The following is a 15,920-nucleotide window of genomic DNA, read 5'->3' on the forward strand; positions in this document are numbered from 1 at the left end:
TTTGCATCTTGTTTACTTAGATCGACGGTAGTAAATAAGATGATCCCTCATAATAATTTCAAGAAAGTGTTCCCCCTAACTGTGCACCTTGCGACAGTTCGTTGTTTCGAAGAACCACGTGATGATCGGGTGTGATAGATTCCAACGTTCACATACAACGGGTGTAAGACAGATTTACACATGCAAACACTTAGGTTGACTTGACGAGCCTAGCATGTACAGACATGGCCTCGGAACACAGAAGACCGAAAGGTCGAACATGAGTCGTATAGAAGATACGATCAACATGAAGATGTTCACCGATGTTGACTAGTCCGTCTCACGTGATGATCGGACACGGCCTAGTTGACTCGGATCATGTAATCACTTAGATGACTAGAGGGATGTCTATCTGAGTGGGAGTTCATAAGATGAACTTAATTATCCTGAACATAGTCAAAGGGTCTTCGCAAATTATGTCGTGGCTCGCGCTTCAGTTCTACTGTTTAGATATGTTCCTGGAGAAAATTTAGTTGAAAGTTGATAGTAGCAATTATGCGGACTAGGTCCGTAGACTGAGGATTGTCCTCATTGCTTCATAGAAGGCTTGTGTCCTTAATGCACCGCTCAGTGTGTTGAACCTCGAACGTCGTCTGTGGATGTTGCGAACATCTGACATACACATTTTGATAACTACATGATAGTTCAGTTAAACGGTTTAGATTTGAGGCACCGAAGACGTTTTGAAACGTCACGAAACATATGAGATGTTTCGAGGGCTGAAATTGGGATTTCAGGCTCGTGCCCACGTCAAGAGGTATAAGACCTCCGACGATTTTCTTAGCCTGCAAACTAAGGGAGAAAAGCTCAATTGTTGAGCTTGTGCTTAGATTGTCTGAGTACAACAATCATTTGAATCGAGTGGGATAGTGATGTTTCTCCGAACTCATTACCACCAAGCTGCTAGAGCTTCATGATGAACTATAATATATCAGGGACATATATGATGATCCTTGAGATATTCGCGATGTTTGACACCACAAAAGTAGAAATCAAGAAGGAGCATCAATTGTTGATGGTTGGTGAAACCACTAGTTTCAAGAAGGGCAAGGGCAAGAAGGGATACTTCATGAAACGGCAAATCAGCTGCTGCTCTAGTGAAGAAACCCAAGGTTGAACCTAAACCCGAGACTAAGTGCTTCTGTAATAAGGGGAACAGCCACTGGAGCAGAATTACCCTAGATACTTGGTAGATGAGAAGGCTGGCAAGGTCGATAGAAGTATATTGGATATACATTGTGTTAATGTGTACTTTACTAGTACTCCTAGTAGCACCATGGTATTAGATACCGGTTCGGTTGCTAAGTGTTAGTAAACTCGAAATAAAAGGCTGCGGAGTAAACGGAGACTAGCTAAAGGTGAGCTGTCGATATGTGTTGGAAGTTTTTCCCAAGCTTGATGTGATCAAGCATCACACGCTCCCTCTACCATCGAGATTGGTGTTTGCATTGAGCATAGACATGATTGGATTATGTCTATCGCGATACGGTTATTCATTTAAGGAGAATAATGGTTACTCTGTTTATTTGAATAATACCTTCAATGGTCTTGCACCTAAAATGAATGGTTTATTGAATCTCGATCGTAGTGATACACATGTTCATGCCAAAAATATAAGATAGTAATGATAGTACCACCTACTTGTGGCACTGCCACGTAAGTCATATCGGTATAAAACGCATGAAGAAGCTCCATGTTGATGGATCTTTGGGCTCACTCGTTTTTGAAAAGTTTGAGACATGCGAACCATGTCTATTGGTGTATATGCATGAAGAAACTCCATGCAAATGGACCGTTTGGACTCACTTGATTTGGAATCACTTGAGACATGCAAATCATACCACATGGGAAAGATGACTGAAAGCCTCGTTTTCAGTAAAATGGAACTAGAAAGCAACTTGTTGGAAGTAATACATTTTGATGTGTGCAGTCCAATGAGTGCTGAAGCGTGTAGTGGATATCATTATGTTCTTACTTCACAGATGATTTGAGTAGGTGTTGAGTATATTTACTTGATGAATCACGAGTCTGAATTATTGAAAGGTTCAAGTAATTTCAGGGTGAAGGTGAGAGATCGTCGTGACAAGAGGATAAAATATCTATGATATGATCATAGAGATGAATATCTGAATTACGAGTTTGGCACAGAATTAAGACATTGTGGAAATTGTTTCACAACTAATATAGCCTGAAACACCATAGTATGATGGTGTGTCTGAACATCATAACTGCACCCTATTGGATATGATGCATACCATGATGCCTCTTATCGAATTACCACGATAGTTTATGGGTTAGGCATTAGAGACAACCACATTCACTTTAAATAGGGCACCACGTAAGTCCGATGAGATGACACCATATGAACTATGGTTTAGAGAAACCTACGCTGTCATTTGTTAAAAGGTTTGGGGCTGCGACGCTTATGTGAAAAGTTTCAGGCTGACAAGCTCGAACCCAAAGCGGATAAATGCATCTTCATAGGACACCCAAAACAGTTGTGTGTACCTCCTGTCTCAGATCCGAAAGCAATAAGGGATTGTTTCTAGAATCGAGTCCTTTCCCGAGGAAAAGTTTCTCTCGAAAGAATTGAGTGGGAGGATGGTGGAGACTTGATGAGGTTATTGAACCGTCTCTTCAACTAGTGTGTCGCAGGGCACAGGGATTTGTTCCTGCGGCACCTACACCAATTGAAGTGGAAGCTTATGATAGTGATCATGAAACTTCAAATCAAGTCACTACCAAACCTCGTGGGATGACAAGGATGCGTACTACTCCAGAATGGTACGTAATCCTGTCTTGGAAGTCATGTTGCAAGACAACAATGAACCTACAAGCTATAGAGAAGCGATGGTGGGCCTGGATTCCAAAATGTCTCGAGGCCATATAATCCGAGAGAGGATCCATATATGAAAACAAAGTGTAGACTTTGGAAGAACTACTTGATGGTCGTAAGGCTGTTAGGTACATATGGATTTTAAAAGGAAGACGGACAATGATGGTAAGTATCACCATTAAGAAAGCTCGACTTGTCGTTAAGATGTTTTCCGACAAGTTCAAGGAGTTGACTACGATGAGACTCTCACTCGTAGTGATGCTAAGAGTCTGTTGGAATTATATTAGCGATTACTACATTATTTATGAAATCTTGCAGATAGGATGTCAAAACATTGTTTCCTCGACGATTTTCTTGAGGAAAGGTTGTATGTGATACAACCGGAAGGTTTTGTCAATTCTGAAAGATGCTAACAAGTATGCAAAGCTCCAGCAATCCTTCTAAGGACTGGAGTAAGCATCTCGGAGTTGGAATGTATGCTTTGATGAGATGATCAAAGTTTTTGGGTGTATACAAAGTTTATGAGAAACTTGTATTTCCAAAGAAGTGAGTGGGAGCACTATAGAATTTCTGATGAGTATATGTTGTTGACATATTTTTGATCAGAAATGACGTAGAATTTCTGGAAAGCATATAGGGTTATTTGGAAAGTGTTTTTCAATGGAAAGCCTGGATTAAGCTACTTGAACATTGAGCATCAAGATCTATAAGGATAGATCAAAACGCTTAATGGTACTTTCAAATGAGCACATACCTTGACATGATCTTGAAGGTGTTCAAGATGGATCAGTCAAAGAAGGAGTTCTTACCTGAGTTGTAAGGTATGAAGTTAAGACTTAAAGCTTGACCATGGCAGAAGAAAGAGGAAGGACGAAGGTCATCCCCTATTCTTTTGTCATAGGCTCCATACGGTATGCCATGCTGAGTACCACACCTGATGTGTGCCTTGCCACATATTTGGCAAGAGGGTACAAAGGTGATCTAGGAGTAGATCACTAGATAGCGGTCTAACTTATCCTTAGAGGAATAAGGATATGTTTCTCGGTTATGGAGGTGATAAAGAGTTCGACGTAAAGAGTTACGTCGATGCAAGCTTAACACCTATCCGGATAGCTCTGAGTAGAGATACCGGATACGTATAATGGAGCACCAATTTAGAATAGCTCCAAGTAGAACAGTTATTTGAAATGGCTCCAAATGTAGCGTAGTAGTTGCATCTACAAGATGACATAGAAATTTGCAAAGTACATACGGATCTGAATGCTGCAGACCCGTTGACTGAAACCTCTCTCACAAGCATAACATGATCAAACCCAGAACTCTTGGGTGTTAGTCACATGGGGATGTGACCTTGAGTGTTAATCACATATCGATGTGAACTGGATTATTGACTCTAGTGCAAGTGGGAGACTGTTGGAAATATGCCCTAGAGGCAATAATAAATTGGTTATTATTATATTTCCTTGTTCATGATAATCGTTTATTATCCATGCTAGAATTGTATTGATAGGAAACTCAGATACATGTGTGGATACATAGACAACACCATGTCCCTAGTAAGCCTCTAGTTGACTAGCTCGTTGATCAATAGATGGTTACGGTTTCCTGACCATGGACATTGGATGTCGTTGATAACGGGATCACATCATTAGGAGAATTATGTGATGGACAAGACCCAATCCTAAGCCTAGCACAAGATCATGTAGTTCGTATGCTAAAGCTTTTCTAATGTCAAGTATCATTTCCTTAGACCATGAGATTGTGCAACTCCCGGATACCGTAGGAGTGCTTTGGGTGTGCCAAACGTCACAACGTAACTGGGTGGCTATAAAGGTACACTACAGGTATCTCCGAAAGTGTCTGTTGGGTTGGCACGAATCGAGACTGGGATTTGTCACTTCGTGTAAACGGAGAGGTATCTCTAGACCCACTCGGTAGGACATCATCATAATGTGCACAATGTGATCAAGGAGTTGATCACGGGATGATGTGTTACGGAACGAGTAAAGAGACTTGCCGGTAACGAGATTGAACAAGGTATCGGGATACCGACGATCGAATCTCGGGCAAGTATCGTACCGCTAGACAAAGGGAATTGTATACGGGATTGATTAAGTCCTTGACATCGTGGTTCATCCGATGAGATCATCATGGAGCATGTGGGAGCCAACATGGGTATCCAGATCCCGCTGTTGGTTATTGACCGGAGAGGTGTCTCGGTCATGTCTACATGTTTCCCGAACCCGTAGGGTCTACACACTTAAGGTTCGATGACGCTAGGGTTATAGGGAAAGTATGTACGCGGTTACCGAATGTTGTTCGGAGTCCCGTATGAGATCCCGGAAGTCACGAGGAGTTCCGGAATGGTCCGGAGGTGAAGATTGATATATAGGAAGTATGGTTTTGGCCACCGAAAAAGTTCCGGGCATCACCGGTAGTGTACCGGGACCATCGGAGGGGTCCGGGGGTCCACCAGGTGGGGACACCAGCTCCGGAGGCCTACATGGGCCAATAGTGGGAAGGGACCAGCCCCTAGGTGGGCTGGGGCGCCTCCCACCAAGGCCCAAGGAGCTTCCAAGAGGGGAGGGGGGCAAACCCTAGGGCAGATGGGCCCTAAGGCCCACCCCAGGTGCGCCTCCCCCTCTCCCCCTTGTGGACGCCACCCAGATGGGATCTGGGGGCTGCCGCCACCCCTAGGGAGGGAACCCTAGGTGGGGGCGCAGCCCCTCCCCTTCTCCTATATATACTTGAGGTATTGGAGGCTGCAAGACACACGAGATCCTCTCCCTCTTGGCGCAGCCCTACCTCTCTTCCTCCTCGTCTCTCGTAGTGCTTGGCGAAGCCCTGCTGGAGTCCCGCGCTCCTCCACCACCACCACGCCGTCGTGCTGCTACTGGATGGAGTCTTCCCCAACCTCTCCTTCTCCCCTTGCTGGATCAAGGCGTAGGAGACGTCACCGGGCTGTACGTGTGTTGAACACGGAGGTGCCGTCCGTTCAGCACTAGGATCATCGGTGATTTGGATCACGACGAGTACGACTCCATCAACCTCGTTCACTTGAACGCTTCCGCTTAGCGATCTACAAGGGTATCTAGATGCACTCTCCTTCCCCTCGTTGCTAGATTACTCCATAGATTGATCTTGGTGATGCGTAGAAAATTTTGAATTTCTGCTACGTTCCCCAACAGTGTCAACTTTAGGAAGTAATGATCCCACTATTTTGAAGGATGTTGAATCTTATTGTGATAAATATGAAAGTGGATTTGGAGAGGTCATGACTTTATTTAGTGATAGTTTCACTATCTTGGAAGAGGTTTCAATCGATTATGATCAGAACAAAGTTGCTACCTATGATGATTATTGTGATGACACGTATGCTATAAAAAGTAGTGATGATTATATTAAAACTTTTCATGATTATGATTACCCTTTTCCTGAATATTACTCTTTTAATATGGAAACAATTTGTAGTATTCGAGTTTCTTATGATACTCCCACTATTCCGAATGAGAAGAATTTTGCCTATGTGGAGAGTAGTAAATTTTCTATGCTTGGAGATCATGAAAAGAATGCCTTATGTGATGGTTATATTGTTGAATTTATTCATGATGCTACTGAAATTTATTATGAGGGAGGAATATATGCTTGTAGGAGTTGTAATAATATCAAGTTTCCTCTCTATGTGCTTAAAGTTTTGAAGTTTTGCTTGCTTTACCTTCCTATGCAAGTTGATTCTTGTTACCATAAATTATTTGCTCACAAAATCCCTATGCATAGGAAGTGGGTTAGGCTTAAATGTGCTTGTTATATTCTTCATGATGCTCTCTTTATGTTCCAATTCTTATCTTTTATGTGAGCATCATTGAAATCATCATGCCTAGCTAGGGGCGTTAAATGTTAGCGCTTGTTGGGAGGCAACCCAATTTTTATTTTTGTTACTTGATTTTTGTTCCTGTTTAGTAATAAATAATTAATCTAGCCTCTATTTATATGTGGTTTTATGTTTTAATTAGTGTTTGTGCCAAGTAGAACCTTTGAGAAGACTTGGGGGAAGTCTTTGCGATCTTGCTGTAAAAAACAGTAACTTTAGCGCTCACGAGATTAGCTACCTTTTTTTTACTGGAGAGCGCTATTAAGTTGATTCTTTTTGAAGATGATTAATAGACAAATTCCTCAGGTCCACCAATTTATTTGAGAATTTTATGAGTTCCAGAAGTATACGTTTGATACAGATTACTACAGACTGTTCTATTTTTGACAGATTCTGTTTTCTATGTGTTGTTTGCTTATTTTGATGAATCTATGAGTAGTATTGGAGGGTATGAACCATAGAGAAGTTGGAATACAGTAGATATTAAACCAATATGAATTTATAATGAGTTCACAACAGTATCTAAGTGGTGATTTATTTTCTTATACTAACGGAGCTTACGAGTTTTCTGTTAAGTTTTGTGTTGTGAAGTTTTCAAGTTTTGGGTAAAGATTTGATGGACTATGGAATAAGGAGTGGAAAGAGCCTAAGCTTGGGGATGCCCAAGGCACCCCAAAGTAATATTCAAGGACAACCAAGAGCCTAAGCTTGGGGATGCCCCGGAAGGCATCCCCTCTTTCGTCTTCGTTCATTGGTAACTTTACTTGGAGCTATATTTTTATTCATCACATGATATGTGTTTTGCTTGGAGCGTCATTTTATTTTATTTTGTTTTTCTTGCTGTTTGAATAAAATACCAAGATCTGAAATTCTTAAATGTTAGAGAGTCTTCACATAGTTGCATAATTATTCGACTACTCATTGATCTTCACTTATATCTTTTGGAGTAGTTTGTCGTTTGCTCTAGTGCTTCACTTATATATTTTTAGAGCACGGCGGTGGTTTTATTTTGAAGAAATAGATGAACTCTCATGCTTCACTTATATTATTTTGAGTCTTTAGAACAACATGGTAATTTTCTTTGGTTATAAAACTAGTCCTAATATGATAGGCACCCAAGAGGGATATAATAAAAACTTTCATATAAAGTGCTTTGAATACTATGAGAAGTTTGATACTTGATGATTGTTTTGAGATATGAAGATGGTAATATTAGAGTCGTGCTAGTTGAGTTATTGTGAATTTGAGAAATACTTGTGTTGAGGTTTGCAAGTCCCGTAGCATGCACGTATGGTAACCGTTGTGTGACAAATTTGAAGCATGAGGTGTTTCTTTGATTGCGTTCCTTATGAGTGGCGGTCGGGGACGAGCGATGGTCTTTTCCTACCAATCTATCCCCCTAGGAGAATGCGCGTAATGCTTGGTTTTTGATGACTTGTAGATTTTTGCAATAAGTATGTGAGTTCTTTATGACTAATGTTGAGTCCATGGATTATATGCACTCTCACCTTTCCATCATTGCTAGCCTCTTCGGTACCGTGCATTGCCCTTTCTCATCTTGAGAGTTGGTGCAAACTTCGCCGGTGCATCCAAACCCTGTGATATGATACGCTCTATCACACATAAACCTCCTTATATCTTCCTCAAAACAGCCACCATACCTACCTATTATGGCATTTCCATAGCCATTCCGAGATATATTGCCATGCAACTTTCCACCGTTCCGTTCATCATGACACACATCATCATTGTCATATTGCCTTGCATGATCATGTAGTTGACATCGTATCTGTGGCGAAGCCACCATGCATAATTTATCATACATGTCACTCTTGATTCATTGCCCATCCCGGTACACCGCCGGAGGCATTCATATAGAGTCATACTTTGTTCTAGTATCGAGTTGTAATCTTTGAGTTGTAAATAAATAGAAGTGTGATGATCATCATTAATAGAGCATTGTCCCAAAAAAAGAAAAAAGAAAGGCCAAATAAAAAAAGGAAGGCCAAATAAAAAAGAAAGGCCAAATAAAAAAAATAAAAGGGACAATGCTACTATCCTTTTTTCCACACTTGTGCTTCAAAGTAGCACCATGATCTTCATGATAGAGAGTCTCTTGTTTTGCCACTTTCATATACTAGTGGGAATTTTTCATTATAGAACTTGGCTTGTATATTCCAGCAATGGGCTTCCTCAAATGCCCTAGGTCTTCGTGAGCAAGCAAGTTGGATGCACACCCACTTAGTTTCTTTTGTTGAGCTTTCATACACTTATAGCTCTAGTGCATCCGTCGCATGGCAATCCCTACTCCTTGCATTGACATCAATTGATGGGCATCTCCCTAGCCCTTTGATTAGTCGCGTCGATGTGAGACTTTCTCCTTTTTTGTCTTCTCCATATAACCCCCATCATCATATTCTATTCCACCGATAGTGCTATATCCATGGCTCACGCTCATGTATTGCGTGAAAGTTGAAAAAAGTTTGAGATTACTAAAGTATGAAACAATTGCTTGGCTTGTCATCGGGGTTGTGCATGATGAGAGCATTCCTGTGTGACGGAAATGGAGCATGGCCAAACTATATGATTTTGTAGGGATGAACTTTCTGTGGCCATGTTATTTTGAGAAGACATGATTGCTTAGTTAGTATGCTTGAAGTATTATTATTATTATGTCAATATTAAACTTTTGTCTTGAATCCTATGGATCTGAATATTCATGCCACAATAAAGAAGATTACATTGATAAATATGTTAGAAAGCATTCCACATCAAAAATTCTGTTTTTATCATTTACCTACTCGAGGACGAGCAGGAATTAAGCTTGGGGATGCTTGATACGTATCCAACGCATCTATAATTTTTTATTGTTCCATGCTATTATATTATCAACCTTGGATGTTTTACATGCATTTATATGATGTTTTATATGATTTCTGAGACTAACCTATTAACTTAGAGCCCAGTGCCAGTTTCTATTTTTTCCTTGTTTTTAAGTATCACAGAAAAGGAAAATCAAACGGAGCCCAATTGACCTGAAAATTCATGGAGATCATTTTTGGACCAGAAGAAGCCCACGGAGTACCGGAGGTGGGCCAGAAGAGTCCCGAGGCCACCACGAGGCTGGGGGGCGCGCCCTACCCCCCTGGGCGCGCCCCCTGCCTCATGGCCGCCTCGGGAACCCCCTGACATGTACCCGACTCCAACACCTCTTATATAAGCCAAAACTTCCAGAAAGAAACCTAGATCAGGAGTTTCGCCGCCAGAAGCCTCCGTAGCCACTGAAAACCAATCGAGGCCCGTTCCGGCACCCTGCCGGAGGGGGGAATCCCTCTCCGGTGGCCATCTTCATCATCCCGGCGCTCTCCATGACAAGGAGGGAGTAGTTCACCCTCGGGGCTGAGGGTATGTACAAGTAGCTATGTGTTTGATCTCTCTCTCTCTCTCGTGTTCTTGAGTTGGCATGATCTTGATGTATCACGAGCTTTGCTATTATAGTTGGATCCTATGATGTTTCTCCCCCTCTACTCTCTTGTGATGAATTGAGTTTTCCCTTTGAAGTTATCTTATAGGATAGAGTCTTTAAGGATTTGAGAACACTTGATGTATGTCTTGCACATGCTTATCTGTGGTGACAATGGGATATCATGTGATCCACTTGATGTATGTTTTGGTGATCAACTTGCGAGTTCTGTGACCTCGTGAACTTATGCATAGGGGTTGGCACACGTTTTCGTCTTGACTATCCGGTAGAAACTTTGGGGCACCTTTTGAAGTTCTTTGTGTTGGTTGAATAGATGAATCTGAGATTGTGTGATGCATATCGTATAATCATACCCACAGATACTTGAGGTGACACTGGAGTATCTAGGTGACATTAGGGTTTTGGTTGATTTGCGTCTTAAGGTGTTATTTTACTACGAACTCTAGGGCTGTTTGTGGCACTTATAGGAATAGCCCAACGGATTGATCGGAAAGAATAACTTTGAGGTGGTTTCGTACCCTACCATAATCTCTTCGTTTGTTCTCCGCTATTAGTGACTTTGGAGTGACTCTTTGTTGCATGTTGAGGGATGGTTATATGATCCAATTATGTTATTATTGTTGAGAGAACTTGCACTAGTGAAAGTATGAACCTAGACCTTGTTTCCTAGCATTGCAATACCGTTTACGCTCACTTTTATCATCAGTTACCTTGCTGTTTTTATATTTCCAGATTACAAAAACCTTTATCTATCATCCATATTGCACTTGTATCACCATCTCTTCGCCGAACTAGTGCACCTATACAATTTACCATTGTATTAGGTGTGTTGGGGACACAAGAGACTCTTTGTTATTTGATTGCAGGGTTGCTTGAGAGAGACCATCTTCATCCTACGCCTCCCACGGATTGATAAACCTTAGGTCATCCACTTGAGGGAAATTTGCTACTATCCTACAAACCTCTGCACTTGGAGGCCCAACAACGTCTACAAGAAGAAGGTTGTGTAGTAGACATCAGGCACCGCCCTGTTAGTCCCCGTTGGTGTGGAGGACCTAGGCAGCTAGCTGTGGGCAGAGAGGCTGCTACTTGATCCGGAGCTGCGCCATCGCCGGCGAGATGTAAAGAGATGGGGATGTTTTTCTGAACGTGGGAATCAGAGTGGGCTGCAAGATGAAAACGACGGTTCTTGCTTTGAGATTCGGTATGACAGGTGTCAGATGCAGAAGTGGGTCTCCAGTGTAGGCACATACGACATGGTCGTATAGGATTTTTTTTCCCAAACAAAAGCTTATTAAAACGCTCACAACACTCACCACATAATCGACCCCTTAGGGTGGGCAGTAGATAAGTAATCTGGTGACCCAACACCCAAAAACATCTCACCTACGTCACTAGTAAGAAACAAAACAAAACATCTATGTCGAAAAGGCTATAACTATACAAGTTTCTGTGTGTAATTTTCTATTTGTGGATTCTAAAACCTAAAATTGTATTTTTTTAAATGCAATTTTGACTTCAGAAATATGCAATTGGGTTGTTTGTATATTTTGAAGCATGTAGTTGCACATTTTTTACTTCTTTTTTGCATTTTGGAGTTTATAGTTGCAAATTTCTAAACTTTACTACCACATGGATTTTTTGTGCAACTCATTCCTATTTAGTCTCCATTAGTTTGGTGGTATGTGTATTTTAATTTTTCCACATTAGATAAATTAAGTTTGGAGGGCTTGAAAAGAACTAGTATGTGTTTGAAAAAAATTGAGGACCAAAGCCCTAATTTATTATGAATTAGTCGCTCTCTGGGGGTCCAAATCCCCGCTAACAAAAGCTTTTGAAATTCCCACAATACTCACCACCATCTTAAGAAAAAAAACATCTATGCCGAAAAAGCTAAAATTATACTCCCTCTGTCTCAAAATAAGTGTCCTAACTTTAGTAACTCTAGTACAACTTTGTACTAAAGTTAGTATAAAATTGAGACATTTATTTTGGGACGGAGGGAGTATAAGTTTTGGTGTGTAACTTTGTATTGGTGCATTTCAAAACCTAAAAAACTATAATTTTAAATGCAATTTTGAGTTCGGAAATATGCAATTGGGTTGTTTGTATATTTTAGGCATGTAGTTGCACATCTCACCTATGTCACTAGTAAGAAACAAAACAAAACATCTGAGCCAGAAACAAAAACACGACTATGTACACCAAGACATCAGTTCTCCTTCCAGTGGCCACAGAAGAACATCACCCGCGATCCGCAACACCATGGGCAGACTGCTCTGCTTCCTGCTAAAAAATCCAGCCGCCATATGCGGAAGCAACTGTGCATCCTCGCTTCTGGACAACAGAGAAAAAATATATCTGCTGAGCAGCTTGAACAATTGCACTAGTTAGTTCAGAGGGATGAAGGTTTTTAAATTTAATGATACCCCAGACGGCAGCAGTAACCCCTACAATAACCAAACCCTCAGCCCGCCCGGCGCCCGGGAAATGGAAAATCCATGAACAAAGCTCATGAATTGAGTTTTAAATTCAGCTTGACCCCCAAAGCCCAACTGTCCACCCCCAAGCATATTTAGCAAGCGAACAATGGCTGAAAGTTGGCCTATATCTTCCTTACCTTCAGAAAATCTACATTTCTCACTGCCTACACAACCCCTCTTAAGTAGATTATTATCTTTAGTCAGTATGCCATTTTTAAGCATTAACCGCACGCACACTTTAATATTTGGAGGCAATTTTCAGGAACCAAAGTTTTCTAGAAGGACATTTCACTTGTAAGGCTTTTGCACTAAATACATTGACTTGACTGAAAAACTGGCCAGAAGAAGTAAGCGTCCACACACAACTGTCCCTCTCCTCGTTTAACTTGACATGTCTACAAGTGCTATCTTGCAATTGTTGCCACAACTATGTTGGCGATACATTGCTTCTATTTGATGCTACTCCCTCCGTCCCATAATATAAGAGCATTTTTGACACCAGTAGTTCAGATGTACTAGGGTTAGGGCTGAGGGGGAAAGCAAAATGAACCGGGGGCCAGGGCAAAAATTAGATGATTGCCGTACGCATAACCGTATAGGCAGTCGTCCTTTGCTTTTTCACATGTTAATTTCAAAACTAAGACGATCATTAGCCGGTCCTACCCACATGTAGCAGTCCCAAGTGGCCTGCAACAACTGTTGGGGAGGCCACACATTAACTTATCCAGATCGACCTCGCTGCCATTACCAGCCTGGCTCTGTCTACACGATGAGCTCGATTGATCGATCGATCGCGCGAACACACATCTCTCTCGCAGGGCCCACGTAGGCGCGTACCATTTCGCCGCGTGGATATCTTTCTTTAGGTGTCGGCAGGTTGTCCAGGTCAGCAGCCGCCTCCACAGACGCACACTGGCAAAACTCACAAAAATTAACAACGACGGCCGCCCTTTCTGATTTCCTAGTGGATCACTGCCTCTTCAACCTCAATGCCCAACCACATCTGCTCAGACGTTGGAGTGAGACAGCTGGAATTAATATGCAGAATAATCGACTGAATGATCCACAGGATCAGACTCCAGAAGGGAGAAAAGGACTGCACAAGTGTGCAGCTATGTTTATGGCCGGGACGTTGATGGTTGGATTAAGAACGAGGGCAGGTCAACTAGCGCCAGCAACTTGCAGGTCAGGGGTGTGTATCATATCGTACTACCAATGTGTGCCCGTCGCCCATGTCTCCGGCTGCAACAGCAATGGATAGTTAAGCCAAAGTAATCCCACGATAGCTGCGCTTCAGTTCCCTAATACTGTCAATCAGTAGATAATTTGAGTTGACATACGACCTTTCCTTCAGCGTCTGCCAAGGTCAGTGTAGGCACGAGCTCACGTAGCGGTTGCTGTAACCGAGACGATCTCGGCCTAAAAAAATGGACGCTTCTTCCACGGGCCAGTCTGCCAAGTGCCAAGCACATGCCATCTTCTTCCTCAGGGCGTACAGGTTCTCTGAACAACGAACTGGTGGTGTAGGATAATGCGATCTCCCAGAGTGCGGCGAGCAAAGTTACAATCGGCAGCAACAGATAGCGTGCGTGCATGCTCCCTTCTGGCTAGGCATGCAGGATCACTCTGGATCTTGTCGAATCTTAGGTAGATCGACTGTCTCCTTGCAAGTCGCGTTAGATCAGTTCGCTGCACAGGGATGGCATTGGACATTGGAGGTCCGGATTTGTTGCTTGTACTTGGCTCGTGTGCAATCATGAACCTTCTGTCCATGTTCAGTTAACTTCTGGGGAATCTGGGCATGGATGCCAATGGCTTGCTAGTACTAAGAGAACATATTCTTTTTTACAATGACAAGAATACGATTTTTTTCCTAAAGAAACATGCAGATAAATTCAGGCTTCAGATTTTTTTTAGGGGGGTTACTTCAGACTTCAGGTAACTTGTGAGCATTGCGAGACGTAGCTCTGGCTCGTCTCTGGCAGGGTTCTACTGGACCGACCCGATACTGTAGCTCTGGCGCAAGTATTTTTCTCTATGGGTTTTCTTATCGGTTCTACAATGTTTGTAGCAGTTTTTCTTTGGTTTTATTTTCCATTTTCCTTCGAGTTTCTTTGTTTTTTCTCTGGTTTTCATTGGTTATCTTAGGTATTTCAGTCTTTTTTTTCCTTTCCTTTTTATCAACAAATGCCTACATTTTTTATACATCAGAATTTTTTCATACACTTTTAACATTTTTTTAGGTCTTTTTTTTGCGAAAATATCAGATCTATTATAAAGATTCATAAAAAGTACAAAGCACCCGAACATAAGACAACCAAACGACCATTGCCGTCGTCAGCCGCCGACGTGTCGCTGTCGCCGCTTCCATACCGGAGCCGGTTTGACCTTGTCCTTGACAGCCGGTAAATCTCCGTGCACGTGGCCTTATGGACCAGCGTTCCCTTTTTTAACACATGCTACATTAGTGCTCACGCCCCTCTTGCTTTTATCGTTTCTTTCATCTTTGGTTTCTTATAGAGGTTTTCCGATAGTGACAAATTTAAAAATACAAAAGATTTGAATAGATATATTTCAAAACTTAAATTTGATTATTTTTATAAAACCCCATGATTTCAAAAAATGTTAGAGCAACGTACCAAATTTATTAGCGTAGTTGAAAAATGATGATAATATAATTTTTCTAATAATGTATTTATTTATTTTTGAACACAGTACAAACATAGATACTCACACACACATATATACACTCAACCCTATGAACACAAACACACACCCTAATGTATTTATTTATTTTGAACACGGTACAAACGAAGATGCTCACACACACACGCATATACACTCAATCCTTATAGCACCTCTGAGATACTGAGCCGGTACAATATCTTGAGACTAACGAAGTCGCCACAGACATCTTCGTAGTCGACGAGAATGTCTTTTCTCAATGAATAGTTGAATACGCATCGCCGGAAGACTTGAAATAAATCCAGAAAAATGCGACCATCAGTGCCTACACCACAAGAAACCTAACCATTAGAGTTATGCACAGTTCGCATGTGAATAATGTATTTCAAAAATATTGAACATGTATATGTTCTTGATGTATACGGCAAATGTGTGACATGTATGAAAAATGATAGGCATTAAAATATATCTTTGAAAAAATGTTAGTCAGTTATTTAAAATTTTAATTGTGTATAAATTTCT

The sequence above is a fragment of the Triticum urartu genome, chromosome 2A, assembly GCF_056163025.1.
Source record: "Triticum urartu cultivar PI428250 chromosome 2A, HENAU_Tu73, whole genome shotgun sequence".
In the NCBI taxonomy this organism is placed as follows: domain Eukaryota; kingdom Viridiplantae; phylum Streptophyta; class Magnoliopsida; order Poales; family Poaceae; genus Triticum; species Triticum urartu.